Genomic DNA, 21,193 nt, shown 5'->3' on the forward strand with positions numbered 1-21,193 from the left:
GAATGCTTTATGAGTTGACACTAAGCATATGTGCATGTACACACACACACACAAACCTGATATACTACTTCCAGGCTATGTGACATTCTTATTTTGAAGGGGAAAAGGTGATGCAAAGGGTGAGGAGTTGGACATTTGATTTAAGTAGGTGCCAATAGATGTTACATGTCCACCCTAAACTATAAATCATTCTTACTCTTGCAGATCTCAATTTTTGCAGAGACTTTCCCACTGTAGAAATAATGATATTTAAACATGATGGCCACCCTGAGCAACATGTTTGATTACTGCAATATCCTTTACATGGGCTGATTTAACCTTCTTCTTCTTCCTAGCGTATTCCCACAGGTGCAGGGTCCGCTTTTTGGATAGATAGATAGATAGATAGATAGATAGATAGAAGATGATAGAAGATGATAGATAGATGGTAGTAGAAATATGTTGCAATTTTTGTTCATCCTTCCTAGATTTATCCTAACTGCATTAGTTTCTTTGAATTTTTGAAGGGTTTCATCTAAATATGTGATTCTCTCTCTCTCTCTCTCTCTCTCTCTCTCTCTCTCTCCCACATTCTTTCATTTGCATCCTGAGTTCAGTGGAAAGTTCTCTTTTTTTTGTAAGTCATCTGTTTTTCACTGTATAATATTGAGGTAAGAGAAGATCAAAAACACATTGATTATTAATAAACTAAGAAGTTATTTGGGAAGGTCACTGTCGTGTCCGTCGCAAGGAAGGAGACTCGGAGCCAGTGACTTTAGTTCAGCTCATTTATTGATTCCCGAGATCGGGTCGGGGCCGAAAGAAAAACGGCGGCTTTTATTCTTTGGCCGCGGCGGCCGCGGCCAATGGCACCACTTTGAATCTCCCGCGATCAGTTTCCACCAATTGCGGGAGATTCGCGGCAGGCCAATCAGTGCGGCTCGCTCGACCAATCAGCTCGCCGCGCGTCTTGGCCAATCAGTGCGCGATTCTACAAGAATGGTAATGACCGTACAGAACAGTCACAAATGGTGATTGTATGAACCCAGCTTCCTTCCTTCCTTCCTTCCTTCCTTCCTCCCTCCCTTTCCTTTCTTTTTCCTTTCTTCTCTTTCTTCATTCCCTTTCCCCCTTTCCTTCCTTCCTTCCTTCCTTCCTTCCTTCCTTCCTTCCTTCCTTCCTTCCTTCCTTCCTTCCTTCCTTCCTTCCTTCCTTCCTTCCTTCCTTCCCATAACAGGCTGCCTATCTGAAGTAAAAAGGATGTATCTTACAGTCCAGTACATTTATTAAAAGGAGTATAATCAACTTAATCTGTAGATTTCTATGAAAGTCACAGTAGTGCAAGACACAATGACTTTTAAGCCATAAAGGAAGTTTGTTCTTTCTAAGAAATCCTAGCAAATCTTACTTCACTAGATTGGAGGGCAGTAGATTCAACCAGAGAGATTTTGTGAAGGTGAAGTCATTAAAGGTACTAAGATATTTAGTAGATATAGCTGGATTTAATATCTGGCTTTACTTGATTTAGCAGTAAAGGGTCTAGATATGAAGAATAGGAAAGAAGATGTGAATAGAAAGAATATAAAGGTGTAGTTATTTTGAGGCCTTTCTGACCGTGTGTGAAAAACTAGGGTGGATGTTTATACACATCTTTTTTTCAATTTTCAATTTGAATAGTTTAGTATCATCTGCAAACACAGGCAGCTCACTCCTTCGCCCAAAGTTAAGATCATTTCTGAACAAGTTAAAACTACTGGTCCCAACACATATTTCTGAAAGCTTTACTTCTTAGCTGTTGATTTATTCTTTCTGTTTGTTCCTTGTCTGCTTGTCATTTCCAGCTCTTTGTGACCTGATGGATATCATTTTACCAGAGCTTCCTGTCAATGACTGCTTCTTTAAACCCTTCTATTTGTACTTATGCCATCAATCATACTATTCCTACTCTTCTATCATCCTCTTTTCTAACTGTCTTTGAGTTCCCTTTCCCACAAATCATGACTACATCAGAAAGAAATTAGAGTATCCCAAGTATTCTACTGCAGGAACTCATCATACTAGTCTCTAAATTGCCAAATTTTGATTATTATTATTTTAAATCAGCCTGATTGCTTACTTGGGTTACTAGACACACACACACAAATTACGCTTGTACACCTCTCCTCTAAAATCTCTTTGGATTGTGAAAAAAAGGTGTTCTAAAAGCCACATTTCCCTTCTTTACAACCACGAGAATTTCTATTAATATCCTACAATTCATTTCCCTTAAGTGGAAGTTGTATTGAATAATTTTCAGCCACCATTCTTATGACCAATGAGAACTTGAGGGTGATTAGGTAAAGGTAAAGGTTTCCCTTGCACATACGTGCTAGTCGTTTCCAGCTCTAGTGCTCATCTCCATTATAAAGCCAAAGAGCCAGCGCTGTCCGAAGACGTCTCCGTGGTCATGTGGCCGGCATGACTAAATGCCGAAGGTGCATGGAACGCTGTTACCTTCCCACTAAAGTGGTCCCTATTTTTCTACTTGCATTTTTTACATGCTTTCGAACTGCTAGGTTGGCAGAAACTGGGACAAGTAATGGAAGCTCACTCCGTTACGCGGTATGATCAGCATCTTAGCCACTGAGCCATTACATCCCCGAGGATGACTAGAGACAATAAAATAGTCCCCTTTCTCTTAAAGATAAGAACCCAGGTCAGCAGACCTTCTCAGGAGCATTTGGCAAATGCTTGACAATCTAACTTGGTGTTTTTAAAGCTTGTCAACTTTAAGAAGCATGAACTTCAAGCCCCAGAATTTCTGGGGAATCATGGTAGAAAGCAAAGTTGAGCAAGTATCAGAAATAGTTACTTTCTGGGCATGTAGGGTTAGATTCCCACTATATATCTTAGCTTCTTCAACTCTGAGAGTTGAAGCCCACACATCTTAAAGTTTAAAACGTTGAGAAACATTGGACTAACTTGACATTGCTTCATTCATTGTCTCTTTCTATAGCTACTTGACTGGCTGGCTACTCTTCAGCATTTTAGATGGATATAACTCAAGGTGACATAAACCTGCCTTTCTGGACTGAGAATCAGATGAAGGCAATTTCACAGTGCAGAAACAAGATCTTATTAGTTCACATTTGTGCTGCACTTAAGTATGCAAGGATATGAGGCTTAGAAAGAGAAAATTGGACTAGATGATGGTTTGATCTAATCTAGTAGGGATCATCTACATATGATTGTTTTCAAGGTTTCCTGTGCAGCAATTTGCTAGACCTAAACAGAAAATGTCCAGGTGAAATTTAGGAATTATGAATCACAACTTACCCTATTTATTTTTATTTTTGTGAGATTTGTCTGGCAATGAAGACAACTTCTGGAGTCTTAGGATAGACATATTTAGAATAAGAAGGTGACCCACAGATCTTCCACCGATTTCGTTTCTATTAAATTTCAGTGCTAGGCCGAGATGAAGAGAAATTGCTCATTCACATTTCAAAGCCTGTAGTATTTCCATCTTAAATATTTCACACTAGAAGTTGAGCAGCTGACAGTTAAGATATATAGTGTTTGGGAATCTAACCCTACATGCCCAGAAATTAACTATTTCTGATACTTGCTCAACTTTACTTTCTACCATGATTCTTCTGAGGCAAGACTAAGAACTTATCTTTATTACTAAGAAACAACAAAAGCCACTTAGTTTTTTTGTTCTGGGAGAGATTTCAATACTGATTTACAGTCAGATGAAAAGATGTGCATCAACCTTCTTCTTCATTTTATTTGCAACAATATAAACAATTTCTTCTTCTTCTTCTTCTTCTTCTTCTTCTTCTTCTTCTTCTTCTTCTTCTTCTTCTTCTTCTTCTTCTTCTTCTTCTTCTTCTTCTTCTTCTTCTTCTTCTTCTTCTTCTTCTTCTTCTTCTTCTTCTTCTTCTCTTCCTCCTCCTCCTCCTCCTCCTCCTCCCTCCTTCCTCCTTCTCCTTCCTCCTTCCTCCTTCCTCCTCTCCTCCTCCTCCCAGGACTGATATTATTCATGTTTTGAAAAAGAATCTGGATATTCTGAATGGAGATTTTTCACTTAGCTCCAGATGTCACTAAAGCCAGGCAGCAGAATGACACTATTTAACCAGTTCTCTTATATTTGGCAGCTTTAGACAAAGTGCAAAGTCCACTGGCCTTCAGATGACACAAATTGTTTGGTCTTTGCAGTACATTTTGCCTTTTCTGCATTTCTTTACTTGTGAGAAAACAGTAGATGTGACTAAAAAGAAAAGAGGAAAAAATAGATGACTGTCAAGCAAAGTACAAAATAATAAGACACTTTCTCTTTACCTGTGGGGAAGACTGACAAGCAGTTTGATGGTCTGTCAAAGTTTACTGCCTCCAGCAACTGAGATTCGGTTGAAGGAAAGAAAATGTGCTGGCAAAATAAAAAATGAGAGGAGAAGTACAAGGAGGAAAGGAGAAAGGGAGAGAAGGAGAAAGAAAATGGGAAGTTATCCTTTTCATCAGACTAGACATATTAGTCTAGACCAGGGGTCCCCAAACTTGGCAACTTTAAGACTTGTGGACTTCAACTCCCAGCTATGCTGGCTGGAGAAGTCTGGGAGTTGGTTCACGAGTCTTAAAATTGCCAACTTTGAAGACCTCTGGACTAGACTTAGGGGAGTCATGGTTAGAGAAGGATCCTCCCTAGTTTTCCAGAGAGTTTAAGGAGGAGAAACATTTTATTCCTGCAAAATTTTATTAATATAACCTTACAACAATGATACAGTTGCTACCCTGAATGTGCATCTCATCTGGACTATCTTGCAGGCTAACATACTCAAGATTTTTCATGCCTCCTTGGAGAAAATATTATGTGAATAGAAAGGAATACATTCATGCTAAATAATAACACAAAACAAATTTACCCTAAAAGTAGAAGAGTATGATGTTTGTCAACATGCATTGGTGATTCTTCATCACACAGATTATTGTGATGGCTTTTCACAATTTGCATGAGCAATTGCAGGACAGGTTTCCGATTGTTCATTGTTGCAAGCATCCTAACATCTGCAGCAAATATGTTGGCATGAAAGCACGGTGCACCCACAAAATGTGTACATATTAACAGCTGGACACCCATAAATGCAGCGCACTCATGTGCATGCGTATGTGTATGGGTGTATGCAGCTAATTATAAATGTTGTCTATAAAGGGGCTTGGAACTTTACATAATTGCAATTTGTCTTCGAAAAAAAGCTATCCTGACACTTACTTCATTATAAAGAATTTGGCTTCCATCATTCCATGTCCCCAGCTGTGCTGAGTCTTGTATGGGCCCATTGTTTTTATTTTGAACAGACAGATGAAAGATGTAAAAATACTTTATTTTGCAGATGTACCATGAAAGCAGAATTCTGGTTTCATGTAATTGCATTGAGCTGTCATTTCTCTTGGACCAACCCAAAGGATTCAATTGATTTACTGCTCGTTTTTTGCTCAAAATGCTCATATCAGACTACGTTGCATTCCTTTCTCTGTTTCCCCCCCTTATAAGGACAATTGTGAAATCAGCTGAAAATGAATGGCTCTGGCTGGATTAAACTGTAAATTGTATCAAAGACATGCTATTAAACTCAGATAGTAAACCTTAGATTTTTATATTATTAAAAGGAGGATTGCAATTAATTTTAAACTCAGAACTGGCACCATTTTCTTTCTTTCTTCTTCTTCTTGAAATACCTGTGGCTAAAGTTAAAGGTTTTTTCATCTGGATTCCCAAGTCCAACTGTGTTTCCTAGGAATTTAATTTATTGATTTCAGTGTAACTTCTTGCTGAAGTGCCAACAACTGCAGGTAACCTATAGATTATTATGGAGTCATGAATCATTTTCAAAAAGAAGAGTTGTCCACTTTTTTATTTCCATACAATGGAGAATAACTTAAGGTAAACAGTCCTCTGATAAATATTTTCCATAGTGGAATTTACTAGATGATGGGTGAAATTGGATCCTAGCCTTTAATCCTAGTTTGATCTTTGAAAAGGAAAATTCTTTGGTGAATTCTACTTCTAACAGTGAAAACAATGGCTATGGATACAACAGATATATCAATGGATGATGGAAGAGAGAATTAATATATGTATGACCACCTAGGAATTTATAATAAGAGCTCTCTCTCAAAAAAAGAAAAGAAAAAAAAAAGAAATCCATCATAATACTAATGATGATTAATGATATGCAACATAGAATCAAATAATAATATTATTTGTTTTAATAAAACAAATTATACAATATATAATTATACAATTATACAATAAAACAAATAAAACAAAATAAAATTAATAAAAGAATAATATAAAACAAAATATAATAAAACAATGAGAAAAATATCATCTACTAGTATATTAAGAAGGAAAATAAAATATCTTATAATCACCAAAATGTATTGGGTTGAAATAAAGGATTACAGACCAGAGTAAACTATTTAATAAGTAGCACTGATACTTTCCTAGAAGATTTGAAAATGTAGCAACTGAACATCAATGTCAGTCTCTCTCTTAGAATGAACTTTTGATCACATGATGAAATATGTCTTGATTGATTTAACAATTGTGCAGAAACAGTCAAACATCATGTAAGTTTCTGGAGGCTGCATTTATTATATTGTAGATTTGAAAAACAGCCAGTTCTGTGTAATGGTTAAGGCAACTGGTTAGAAACCATGAAACCATGAGTTGTAATCCCACCTTAGACGCAAAGCCAGCTGGATGACCTTGGGCCAGTGGTGGGATTCAAATTTTTTTTATTGCCAGTTCTATGGGCATGGAAAGGTGGGCATGGCCAGGTGGGCATGTGACTGGGTGGGTGTGGCTATGTGGTCATGTGACTGGAAGGGGGGGAAAATATTTTTTCTTTTTTTCTTTTGCACCACACCTCTATGCCCCGTTTTTGGCCTAGTGAGTCTCAGGGGAGCCCCCTGTGCCCCATTTTTGGCCTAGTGGACCTCCTAGGCACTGAAAAAAGAAGCATTTAGAAGCCTTCTGAGGTAAGTACAACAGCAAAGAGGGGTATCAGCTGTGCTGCGCAATTTAGATTAGCTAGAAAGCAAGAAATCCGATGATTTCCTGCTTCCTTTTTTTTTAGTTTTAAAATGAACTTTATTTGCAAAAGATTAAAAAGATATAAACCTACGAGTATACAGAAATAAAAAATAGTAAACATACTAATAGCACAGTAAACATATTTTTTTCTATTACATTTGATAATAGGTTTGATAGTTCATAATAAACAATAATTAATAGTAATTGTCAAGTACTCCTTGTCTCTTATACATAACATATTAATTAATAAGTAACACATGTTACTCTACTATTACTATTGGATTATAACTGCATTATTTAATCAAAAGAACCTTCCTAATGTTTATGTATTAGAAGAGAAGCTTGAAACCATTATTTTATGTATTCAGTATATACAACTATATATAATATGTTTCCTGGGTTCATTTATTCTGTACATTCTTTTTCTTGCGTTCTACCCAGTTGTACCGTTTATCCCAGACCAAGTAGTACTCTGAATCATCCTTCCCATTTAATTTGAACATGAGCCTCTCCATTTTGGCACATTCATATTTTTTTTTGAATAATAATGTGTATCGGTGGTACATTGGGCCTTTTCCAATATTGCGCCATGTCTGTAGCAAAACTTGCATCAGCATATGCAGTTAAATTCAGTTCATCTTTAGGCTCCAAATACAATGCATAATGCATTGTTTGTTTTAGATATCTTAATACACGTTTAACAGCTTGTCAGTGCCTTTCAGTTGGCTCATTGTTAAACCTCGCTAATGGATTAACACTGTATGCGATATCTGTCCTTGACCAATTACTGAGATAAGATAAACTACCAATCAAGGACTGATAAATGTTCTTATCAAAAATAGGACTTTTAACATCACTATGGCTAAACTCCTGACTCATTGGTGTCTTAGCTAGCTTACAAAGTTCCATTTTAAAACTTTTTAGTAATTGGTTAATTTTATCTGCCTGTGAGATCTTGTATCCTCCCCTAGTTCTATCTATCTTTAAACCAAGATATTGTTTGATTTCTCCTAATTGTTTTATCTTAAATTTATTTTCCAGTAGTGAAATTATCTCAGTAGCTTCTTGTTCAGTTTTGGTGATTAATGCTACGTCATCAGTAAATAATATCAATAATGACACTATACCATTACTTTCCTTTTTAAACAAACATGGATCAGCCATGCCAGCTACAAAAACCTATCTTAGTTAATTTTTTAACTATACTTTGGTTCCACTCATATCCTGATTGCTTTAAGCCATAAAGACTATTTTTCAGTTTCCAGCAATCATTATTATCACTATTATCATTTTTGAGACCCAAAGGTTTCTTTAAATATATAGTGTGTTGCAACGGTGCATGCAGATAAGCTGTCTCTACATCCAAATGATTTACAATATATTTCTCCTTAGCTGCCCACACTAATGCTGCCCTTAATGTAGTCCAGATAGGATACCAAAACCATGAGTACTTATGCTGCTTTTATTGTAAGGTTTGCAGTAACAAAATCTTGTGAGTTTGAAAGTAATTCCACACCCACCCACCCCTGGCTTCCTTTCCAGAGAACTAGGGTGCTTCTGCATCGAAGACAAATTCCTTGTGTGCCTAATCACATTTGGCCAAATAAAGTGTGGTTTTGTGTTGTAATGTATGTCCGTTTGCTAGTTTTGATGGAATGGATTACGGCAGCATTTTTGGCTCTTGAAAATTCTGTCAACTAGGAGCTCATTGTTTGCAATAAATTCAGTGAAATGGTCTTCAGCAAGGCACTTTGATCTCTGATTGATCTGTGATATAAGGATAATTGTCACAACCTATTACAATTAGAGTGATGGTAATATTTTGCAGGTTCAAAGGCATTTATCCTATAAGCATCATTACCAGCTGTGTATAATGAAAGTACTAGTTTTGGATATAATTTTATATAACTTCCTTAAGTACCTTCTTAAAAAATTCAGACAATTTGGTAACTCTAAGAGGCACATGAGGAGAAAAATGCATGAAGAAGATGTAGAAAAGATTTTAATTAGCCATGTTCATAGTTTGCTGACACTAAAACTGTCTGGTGTTAACATTTCCAAGAATTTAATTAACAAGTACAACAAGATTTGCTTAATGCTATAATATGGAAGTACATGAGTCTGGTAGCTATTTTAATATTGAAATATTAGAATGTCTATATATAGATTAAAAAGTGCAGATTTCTTCCAGTCCTATGATACTATTATGGCTTCATTAACATTCAAAAAGTTGATTTTATAGAAAGATATAAATTGCCTTACCTTGCTGTTTTCTCTTACTCTTCAGAAGTCACAAACTTAGGAACAATCAAAGAACTTCTGATGGGAATTATTTTAGTGAATTTCAATTACCTGTGTTCTTATTTGGGGAAATAAGGGGAGAAATAACAAAAAAATTGTGATGTCTATGAAGATTCTCAATCATCCAAGTCATGGTTGTCCCAAAGACAATGGGACTTTCTTGGTTTTGGTTTTTTGTTTTTCTTTGAAAACATTTCATTTCTCATCCAAGAAGCTTATTCAGCTCACCCACCAGAGCAAAAGACAAGCTAACCAAAAGGAACAGTAAAAAACTTCCCAACCTCAAAATGTCCCACTGACCTTACTTTTAAGGAACAAGGAAATAACAACAAAGTCATCCAGAATTTTAACAAACCCCATAGGGGAGCTAATGACCAAGGATATGCATAACTACCCCAGGCCATATCCCTGCAATGCAACACTCTATGTCAGGGGTGTCAAACTGGATTTCTTTGAGGATCAGATCAGCATTGTAGTTCTAGTAACAAAACATTTGCAAACCAACCCACAAGATTGGAGAATGAACCTTCACCCTAGAATAGAGTAGAGTAGAGTAGAGTAGAGTAGAGTAGAATAGGAATAGAGTGGAGTAGAGTAGGAGTAGAGTAGGAATAGAATAGAATAGAATAGAATAGAATAGAATAGAATAGAATAGAATAGAATAGAGTTAGAAGGGACCTTGGAGGTCTTCTAGTCCAACCCCCTGCTTAGGCAGGAAACCTTACACACCACTTCAGACAAATGGTTATCCCAACATCTTTTAAAAAACTTCCAGTGTTGGAGCATTTACAACTTCTGGAGGCAAGTTGTTCCACTGATTAATTGTTCTAACTGTCAGGAAATTTCTCCTTATTTCTAGGCTGCTTCTCTCCTTGATCAGTTTTTACCCATTGCTTCTTGTCCTACTCTCAGGTACTTTGGAGAATAGCTTGACTCCTTCTTCTTTGTGGGAGATACAAATAGATTCAAGATACAAACAAATATACTTTTGTTTGTATGTTGGTCTCCATGTGCAGGTCTTTCTATCTTGTCTTGTGATGTTGAGCATGGACCGGTATACTCTGGAGATATGATAAAACATCATATTCTTCTTCCTCCTCCTCCTCCTCCTCCTCTTCCTATCTACAACTTATGCTGGTCAGAGCTTCCAAATTGTTCTCACACTTCTTTCATCTGGCTAGGCGTGAGAATTGCAGGAATGAATTTCCAAAGACATGTCTCTATTATGTAGATCTAGTATAGACAAGTTATTTAAGCCATTATGAAAGAATTCATACATACTGCATCAGTTGCATGCCCAATTCAGAATTAAATCAATTTTCAAACTCTTGCTATCTTTTTGTGCTTTACACACAGTATAAGTTATAAACCGTTATCTTTTAGATTGGTGAGGTAGTTTTCATTTGTCTCTTGTTTTGGCAAATAATTTGTCTCGTTTTGATAACATCAAGCTGTTTGCTTGTGATCAGGTGAGAACTGGCTCTCACACCACCTCATCCTTTACTAAACATTTTTGGCTAAATTAGTTTTAAGTCACAAAAAAATTCCCTGGAAATTCCAGGCCTCTGAGAATTGGAGTATATGGTGTAAACAGGAAAAAGCACAAATTGGATCCAGAAAAATACATGGATGTGACGACACTGTCACCAAGCTTGAAATCTTTTATAATGTTAAACACCTTAGAAGGACTGAAATCTTGAAATGATGCTTAGAAACATCATGTGATGACCCAGAGTCTATCAGAAATATAACAAAATCCAAAATGTAACTAAAAGTCCTTTAATGCCTTCAACTTGGCTTCACTGTTTAATTGTTCACAGTGGAGGACTAAACTATTTTCAAAATAACATTTCAAAGGCAAGAAACACAGTTCACATTCAAAGAGCCGATAACGAAGCAAAACCAAAAACAAACTGCATTGAATAAAGTTCCTCAACAGACCAGGATAAATAATTACAAACTTCAGGAAGATAACCAGGTACAGTCCGTTGGAAGAACACCAACCAAGATCAACCTCATCTGGAAATAAAGCACTAATTTGTCTCCAGCGTCTGTTAGCACGCAGGTCCAAACTCTTATGCAGATCTTACACCTGCAACCCATGAAGAGGATCATGGCCCTCTCCTCCCAAGTAGACCATGTTTTACCCTGATCCTCTCCTCCCTGCGTGCCCTAGGATGGATAGGGGATGGGCCTGGTTCCTCCTCTGACTGCTCAGCTAGCCTCTGCCCTTCCCCACCCTCCTCCACCACCTCTGGAGCCACACTTCCACTCCCTGTTGGCTGTTCCTCCTCTTCCTCAGAGTCAGTCTCCACCAGGGGCATGACACATCATTAGAAACTTGAAAGGAATAAATAGTTTTATTGAGAGATTGTTTTCAATTTCCAGGGGGAAAAACAGTCATTGTCCATGTGAGGGCCAACCACAGCCTATGAGAAAGAACAACTTTGTTTTCTACCATAATTCTTCTAAGGCAAGGCTAAGAACTTAGCTTTATTACTAAGATGCAACAAACCCACTTAGTTGTTTTGTTCTGGGAGAGATTTCAATACTGATTTAAAGTCAGATGAAAAGATGTGCATTAACTAGATGCAGTTCTTTTAACTTGTAAAAACAGTGCCTGCAACATCATCATCTTCCCCCTCTTCTTCTTCTTCTTCCTCTTCCTCCTCCTCTTCCTCCTCCTCTTCCTTTTCCTCCTCTTCTTCTTCCTACTTCTTCCTTCTGCTTCTGCTTTTTCCCCTCCTCCCCCTCCTCCTCTTCTTCTTCCTCTTCCTCTTCTTTTTCCTCCTCCTCTTTTCCTCCTCCTTTTCCTCCTCCTCCTTTTCTTCCTTCTGCTTCTTCTTCTCCTTTTCCTTCCCCCTCCTCTTCTACTTCTTCCTCTTCCTCTTCCTCTTCTTCCTCCTCTTCCTCTTTTTTCTCCTCCTCCTTCCTCCTCCTCCTTCTCTTCTTCTTCCTCTTCCACTTCTTCTTCTCTTCCTCCTCTTCCTCGTCTTTTTCCTCCTCTTCTTCCTTCTGCTTCTACTTCTGCTTCTCCTCCTCCCCGCGTCCTCCTTCTCCTGCTCCTTTTCTTCTCTTTTTCCACTTCAGGCATCAAGAGAAATACAAATGGAGCTAAAAAAAGCTTTGAGGGAAAAAGTCTCAAAAGAAGACAGAGAAATGAAAACTATTTGAATGTATACATGAAAATTCTTAGGAATCAAGCTCAACTTGAAGAATATTTCACCTTTCCCTTGTACCTGTCTTGATTTCCTTGGAGATACTGGTAATTCTTTGGAGTTAACCAAACTTCTCTCTTATCTTCTAAGAGCAGCAAAGAGAGCCATTTCAAGTTGAACAACCTGGTTATCTTCACCAAGAAAATGTAGTCCTCTCATTTCCCACAGGCTACATCTTGGGGAAGTGATGAAGTTCTGTGCTCAAAGACGATGTGACAACTATTGTCCTATTTTCCTTTTGTTTGTATCCTTTTTTTTTTCAGGAGGCATTTTTCTCCTGCTCTACTTCTCACCAACTCCCTGTTTCTAACACCTAGTCTATACAGAACATTGGAAACACAAAAACATCTTCTATGGCAGATGTTTGCTGACAGGCAGCAGATAAATTCTGCATTTGGCATATGTCTAATTAACACAATCTCCTCCTTCTGAAGTTAAAACATGTTTTCCTTTTTCTTTTTAGTGCATATTTTTATTTTGCCTTGCCTCCGTTTCATTATGCATAGGATACAAGTAGCACAGGGAAGACAGCCTAACTTGCAGGAAACAAATAAACAAAACAAAACAAAAGTTTAATTATATTTGTTACGTGCTTAAGGGCCAGCCAAAACATGTATATGAAGACACCCATATTTGTAATTCTTATATATCCAATTGAAAGAAACAGCTTGTTACTAGAATTAATTGACTGATAAAAGACTAATGCTTATAACAAAATGGTTGACCCTGATTGGTTATAATTATATATAGAAAAATAAATATAAAATGGACTGCTCCCAATTTAGTGTTAACAGTGGAGCAGTGGCCCAAGATAGATTGTTTAACTTTTAAAGAAAAAAAAACATGCTTTTTTCCCCCAGTTAGAAAATCAATACTGGACAAAATGGAATTCAGGTTCAGAGTTTTAATGAATAGCCTTGAACCTGCTATCTGTTCAATTTAAAATTATATGTTTTCAAGGAGAGTTCTTAATGCATTTGAATGTTTTCATATATTAAATAGCCCCCTGTATTGATTTTTAATAGATTTACTAATATTATGCTATAATAGGGTCAGGATATTCAACTTAACCCTTTCTGTATAAAAAAACCTACTGGCCCTCTGTCTATGGAGATTCTCAGTCATCCATGGTTGTCCCAAAGGTGCTATTTCAAGAGGCAACTGGACTTTCTTGGTTTTGTTTGAAGACATTTCACATCTCCTTCAGGAAGCTTCTTCAGCTTCTTCGGGGAGAAGCAAAATCAGGTCAGCTGGAGAAGCTTCTAGGATGAGAAGTGAAATGTCTTCAAAGAAAACCAAGAAAGTCCAGTTGCCTCTTACAAAAGCACCTTTGGGATTCCTGGCCCTCTGTGAATTTTTTAGCAGGTTTTGATACCAAAACGTTTGGATGAGAGTGAAACTATTTTTTTTTTATGGAGATGGAACTATTTTGTGATTTTTCCCTTCCTTTCTCTGTATCTGATTCCAGCTTAAGTTAATAAAAAAGGAGATATTAAGTATGAAGCTCCTGATTTTTGTACTCAGTGCTCCCACCTCTCTTGTTTAACATCTGCATGAGGCCACTGACTGAGCTCATTCATCTGTTTAGAGCCAGATATTCTAGTCTATAGATCACACCAATTTGTATATCTCAAATCCGGTTGTATATTGAATAGATGATACATGATAAAAGTATCATCCAATCCAGAGATGGTATTCAGCAGGTTCTGACCAGTTCTGGAGAACCAGCAGTGGAAATTTTGAGTATTCGGAAAACTGGCAAATACCACCTCTGACTGGAGATATTTCAGTATCCTTCCCCTGCCACGCCCACCAAGCCACGCCCACAGAACCAGTAGTAAAAAATTTGAATCCCACCACTGATCCAATCCCCTAAGGGGTTGCAAGAAGGTCTTCTCCCATTGCCTGGAACCTATGAGAGAGAACAGAGACACTATCTTAGTAAGACTGCATGGTATTGGGTATTTGGATATTGAGTCTGGAGATTATACAACCTTCATTTTGGCTGGGATTGCAATTCACTTTTCTGAACAAATACACAATTTGGGGTTTTCTTAGACTTATAGTTCCTGCTCACCCAACAAATAGTCATGAAGTTTTAAAAAGTCAACATCCATCCATCTATCTGTCTGTCTTTCTGTCTGTCTGTCTGTCTGTCTGTCTGTCTCCCTGCCTCTCTCTCTCTGCCTCTCTCTCATTCTGGTAGAATCCCACCCCTGGTTTACACCAAACAGGACTAAGAAAGCCTGTTGTATTTCTTTCCCCTTAATATTTCAGTGTGCTCACCCACTAGTATTTAGATGAAAAGAAGTAATCAGGATTGCATTAAAAGATAAGGACAACATCCCTCCAGGAAAATCTCCTGTAGAAATCTATTGAGATGAAAGGGGAAGAACAAGAGGAGACAAAAGTCCCTTTCAGTTTAAACGAGAGCTTTATTTAAAGTCCTCTTTGGCTGAACTGTATCCCAGGATCTCCAGTTGAAATGGCACCTATTATAAATAAGTGAATATACATCCTTGGACTTTGCAAAAAAATTATTTCTCTGCTTGTATGTTACAAAACATGTCTAAACTCCAAGAAGAACAAAATAAACAGAATTTGAAAGTGAATAGTCTAAAGGTAAAGGTTCCCCTCGCACATACGTGCTAGCCATTTCCGGCTCTAGGGGGCGGTGCTCATCTCCATTACAAAGATGAAGAGCCAGCGCTGTCCAAAGATGGTGGTCCATGGTCATGTGGCCAGCATGAGTAAATGCTAAAGGAGCACAGAATGCTGTTACCTTCCCCACCAAAGTGGTCCCTATTTTTCTACTTGCATTTTTTACGTGCTTTTGAACTGCTAGGTTGGCAGAAGCTGGGACAAGTAACAGGAGCTCATTCCGTTACATGGCGCTAGGGATTCGAACTGCCAAACTGCCAACCTTTCTGATCGACAAGCTCAGCATCCTAGCCACTGAGCCACCGGGTCCCATGAATAGTCTACAGGTACATAGTTCTTGACTTACAACCACAATTAACCACATTTTTTTCTGTTGCTGAGCAAGACAATTGTTAGGTGTTTTAGGACTTTGCTTGCCATCGTTATTAAGTTAGTAATACTGTTGTTGCTAATGGTTGTAAAGGGAATTTGGTTTCCCCACTGAGTTTGCTCGTCCAAAGTTTGCAAAAGTTGATTGCATTACACCCACACCACCCACAATGGCGCAACCGTCATAAATATGAATCCCTTGCCAAGCATTTGGATTTTGATCATGGGACCATTTGGATGCTGTAACAGCTGTAAGTGTGAAAATGATCATAAATCTCCTTTTTCAATGCTGTTGTAACAACAAAAGTCAGAAATAAGTGTGTTAAAAGAAATCAGAATATTTGGGGTATGAAATAAGGCAGGGAAGGGGGGGAAACTACCTTTTATTGTGAACTTTTTTCAGCTTTGATTTGGATTAGGAAACAGGATACAGTCTCAATGATGTAACTCAGGAATAATAACAACTTCCAATATCTTTAAGCTTGAGATCACTTTAGACCTTCAAGAAGAGATTGGACTGCCATTTGTCAGAAATGGTGTAGGGCAGGGATCCCCAACCACCGGGCCCCGGACCGGTACCGGTCCGTGGAACATTTTCTACCGGGCCGCCGGTTTGCTGGGCTCCGCCATCTTGTTTCGATGAGAAAGTGCTTCCGGGTGAGCTTTTCCTGTTGGAAAGTGGTGTTTGGGTCCTGAAGGAATCCTCGCGCCTTAGTTTCATCAAAGGGGGGGGCGGCTTCGAACAAAACTAAGGCGCGAGGATTCTTTCAGCACCCAAGGCAAGGCGAGCCAAGCGACCGTCCCGAAGCCATCCCGAAGCCCATCGACAAAGGTACAAAGGAGGAGTTGAAGGTGGCGGGGAGAAACAGGGGACGGCTGGCTGGCTGGTCGCTCGGCTCACCTTGCCTTGTCATGCGTGCTGATGCCGGTACCGGGTCGCGGATCATTTTGTGATGCCGGTACCGGGCCGTGGCACAAAAAAGTTTGGGGGCCACTGGTGTAGGGTCTCCCCCTTGGGTGGGGGGTTGGACTAGATGACCTAAAAGGTCCCTTCCAACTCCGATCATCTGGTAAGCTATTAACCCTAGTGAAGATTAATCTTCTCTCTCTCTCTCTCTCTCTCTCTCTCTCTCTCTCTCTCTCTCTCTCCTTTTCTTTTACAACATTCTGACTGTATGGTGCATGCTAACAAACTAACTTTCCTCCCCTCTCTGCTGATAATTCACAATTAAATTCTTGTTCCATACAGAGAGCACCAAGTTGCAGTCCTCTTCTCCTTTTCTTCCTTCTGGGCTGACACTCCAAAGTGTTGCTCCTACTTCTTTTTTGTTGGTTCTTCAAAGATGATTCTCCTCGATCCAATTCACTGGATGACCACTTTAGCTAATCCTAATTTTGTTCAAAGTGGGAGGTATAGTTAGATTGAATTACAATTTATTTAACAAAGGTAAATTCATAAGCTCTAGTTTCAAACTAAGTTGCTGGCATAAACCTAAATGACATATAATGTTCCAACATTTTATTTTTTTTAAAGGTTAACAATTCCCCTTATACCAGTAGAAGATAATTTGTAGCTCAGGGTTATGCTGTAGGGTCCTTGGTGCTCTCTGAGCTTGGTTGGTTTCTTGCACATGTTTCATTACCCAACTGGACAACATTATCAATCTTAGAAAGGAGTGGTTTTATTCCTTCTATATACTAGTGGCTTGCCCTATCTGTGTTGATGGACCATTCTTGATGGGATGTTGTTTACTGGTTTTTGTTTTTGTTTTGCTTGTCTGAGTTCATTGTTCCTTGACTGGGGTGTTGTTTACTTCTTGATGGTTGGTCCAGTATTAATCTTTGTGTTAATTTCTATTTATCTGGTCTTTATTGTTGGAAATGAGGTGTTTGGGTCATCTTGTTTCCTTTGTGTGTTTTTTTAATTGTGTCTTTTGAATGTATGTAAATGTTGTTTAATCTCTATTTGTCTGTTGATGGCTGATTTCTCTGAATCCAGGAATTTTCTAGCATTTTTGTAGTTGTCTTGGTATAAGGTGCTGACAGTTTTCCAGTTTAAAATATCATGATGTTTGTGCATGCATTGTGAAATTATCTCATGTAGACAAAATAGAAGAAAACATGAGACGTAAGTGACCTTACTTTTGCTTTGGGTCTTTTCAATCATACTAACCTATAGTGTAAGATTATGTCTGAATAAGGGCCATGCAATGATTATAAGGCATGCCTAGAGTTGATTATTTGCAATTAACTTTTTCAGTAACTCTCAGAGAAAGGTTTCTATTACTTCATGTGAAATCAGAATGAAAGCTCGATAAAATACACCCGGCACCTACTGAAATTATTTTCTTTCAATGCCTCATCATTTGATAAAATATATAGCAATTTTTCCAGCTCTTTTGCCCCTGAGAACGAAGGCTTCATTTAATTCCTCATGATGGAGAAAGATGGGGAAAAATAATGTTTTTTTTTTCTTATCATACAGCTCATTGGAAGACATTAGTTAGCTGAATTGCATATTCTTTAATGAACTCCAAGGAATGCAAACGTTTGAGAAATCTTCATTACCATTTGCATACTTGAGTAAATTGGAGGAAATACCCAAGATGGGTAAGATAGCTGAGCTGGGGGAAAACATTCCTTTTTCTGAAAATGAAATTGGAGGAGGAGGAGGAGGAAGGGGAGGAAGAGGAGGAAAAGGAGAGGGAGGAAGAGGAGGAGGAGTGGGAGGGGGAGGGGGAGGAGAAATGGGAGGAGGAGGAGGAGGGGCAGGGGAGGGAGAGGGGAAGGGAGGAGGAGAGGAGGAGAGGAAGAGGAGGGGAAGAAGAGGATGAGGGGAGGAGGGGGAGGGGAGGAGGGGAAGGGGAGAAGAAGAGGAGGAATAGAAGGAGGAGGAGTGGGAGGGAGAGGAAGAGGAAGAGGAGGGAGGGGAGGAGGAAGAGGAAGAGGAGGAAGGGGAAAGGGGAGGGGGAGGGGAGAAGAAGAGGAGGAGGGGAGGAAGAGAAGGAAGACAAGGAGGGGAAGAGGAAGAGGAAGAGGCTAGAAGCTTTCTTTTGTTTCTAGACTGTAGAATTGCAAAAAGACCAGCGTTGCCAAGAACAAATGAACTGTCTGTCTGCTTCTGCAAACGATAATGAAGTGCAAAAAAACAAAAAACAAAACAAAACCCTCCTCTTATTTACTGGAAGAAATTCTTATTCCACATTCCCCGGCAAAAATGCTGCTCGTTGAGGTCTACAACAAGAAATGGAAAATGAAAAAAAAAAAAGAAGAAGAAGAAGAAGAGTGATGAGGGGGTAGGAAAGGACTGACCCGTAACAGAGGAGCAAACAATTTGTTCAGCAAAAGCTAGAACAATCAGTGGACATTTCTGCACGAGTCTTCACTATTGATACATAGTTAAGAGGTTTAGTTGCCTGGCTTGACAGATTCCAGTATTTGTGAAATACAAGTCTTTTAGGGTTTTTGTTTTAATGGTATTATTTGCTGCTTTGAATTGAATGTGAAAAAAGGCAGGATTACAATAGAAAATCAAATAAATGCATTTCTCATATTGTTTCTCTTGCAATCACATCCGATCTGGAAAGTATCATGGAGGTCTTCTAGTCAATCCCCTGATCAAGCGGGAGACCCTATACTATTCCTGACAACTGGATGTCCAACCTCTTCTTTAAAGCCTCCAGAGATGGAACACCAACAACTTCTGAAGGCAAACTGTCCAACTAGTTGATTTTTCTCACTGTCAAGACATTTCTATTTAGTTCTAGGTTACTTTTCTCTTGGTTAGTTTCCATCCATTGTCTCTTGTCCTGCCTTCAGGTTCTTTGGAAATAAATTGACCCCTTCTTCTATGTGGCATCCCCTCAAATATTAGAGCATTGCTATCATGTCCCCCCGGTCCTTCTTTTAATTGGACTACCTTAGACATACCCAATTCTCCCAACCATTCTTCATATGTTTAGCCTCCAACCTTCTGATCATGTTTGTTGCTCTTCTCTGCATTCTTTCCAGAGTTTCTGCATCTTTTTTTATGTCATGGTGACCAAAACTGAATGCAATATTCCAAGTGTGGTTTTTACTAAGGCAAGGGTCTTCAAACTTGGCAAATTTAAGACTTGTGGACTTCAACTCCCAGAATTCCTGAGCTAACATGACTGAATGAGAACTTCTGGGAGTTGAATTCTGGGAGTCTTAGAGATGTCAAGTTTGAAGACCCCTGAACTAAGGCCTTTTAAAGTAATACTAATATTTCTAGTATCTACATGATCTTCATTCTATCCCTCTGTTAATGCAGCTTAGGATTGCAGTGGCTTTTCTGGTGGCTGTTGCATACTGCTGGCTCATATTTAAATTAATATCCACTAGGACTTCAAGATCCCTCTCACAGTCACTGCTATTAAGCCAAGTTTCACCTAATCTGTACCCGTATGTTTGGTTTTTGTTCCCTAAGTGCAAAACCTTGCTTTTTTTTACACTGAATTTCATTTTGTTAGGTAGGGCCCATTGTTCAAGTCTGTCAAGATCTTTTTGGATCTTGAGTTCTGGGGTGTTGGCTATTCCTGCAAGTTTAGTGTCATCTGCAAATTTGATGAGTGTCCTTTCTATTCCCTCATCTAAATTGTTTATGAAGATGTTAAAGAGTACTGGGCCTAAGTTGGAATGCTGTGGTGCTCCACTCCATCCTTCCTCCCATGTAGATGCAGTTCCATTGAGAACCATATATTGAGTGTGGTTTGTCAGCCAGTTAGAAATCTCTCTGGTTGATGATGCTGTCTATCACACATCTTTCCAGCTTACCAAGAAATAGGTTGTAGTCTACTTTGTCAAATGCCTTACTGAAATCCAAGGATACTGTGTCCACAGCATTTCACAGGCCCACTAATTTAGTCGCTTTGTCAAAGAATGAAGTAAGATTTGGCATAATCTGTTTTTGACAAAACCATGAATGATCTGAAGCATTTCTATATTTACCATGTCAGGGGGACACTTTTGATACTAGAGGATTTTTAGAGATTTGGATATCTTGAATTTTTTGGTGTCCTATACCACATTAAGATATTCCCTTACTTGTATGGTATTGCAAACCATATTAAGATTTTTCCCTTCTTATTAAACAACTGATATTGACTGTTTCCTGGTATGATTTGATTGCTTATTGTACCCTATGACTATTATTAAGTGTTATAGCTTATGATTTTAGACTCTTGGCAAATGTATCTTTTCTTTTATGTACAACTGAGAGCATCTGAACCAAGACAAATTCCTTGTGTGTCCAATCACACTTGGCCAATAAAGAATTCTATTCTATTCTATTCTATTCTATTCTATTCTATTCTATTCTATTCTATTCTATTCTATTCTATTCTATTCTCTATTCTTTATTCCTCTATTCTATTCTTTTTCTCTTCTCTTCTCTTCTATTCATTTTCTATTCTATTTTATTCTATCTTATCAATAATGTAATGTTAATATTTGTTTTAGGTCCCTCAGTTGTTCTAATGAGATTGACTTCTGAGAATCTTTGTTGTTTTCTCCTGAGCCATTTGTCCAAATCATCTTTAAAATACAGTGCCTGGAACTGAATACA

The sequence above is a fragment of the Notechis scutatus genome, chromosome 4 (assembly GCF_049901735.1).
Source record: "Notechis scutatus isolate UNSWTSFEM ecotype Mainland chromosome 4, rNotScu1.2, whole genome shotgun sequence".
NCBI classification, from domain to species: domain Eukaryota; kingdom Metazoa; phylum Chordata; class Lepidosauria; order Squamata; family Elapidae; genus Notechis; species Notechis scutatus.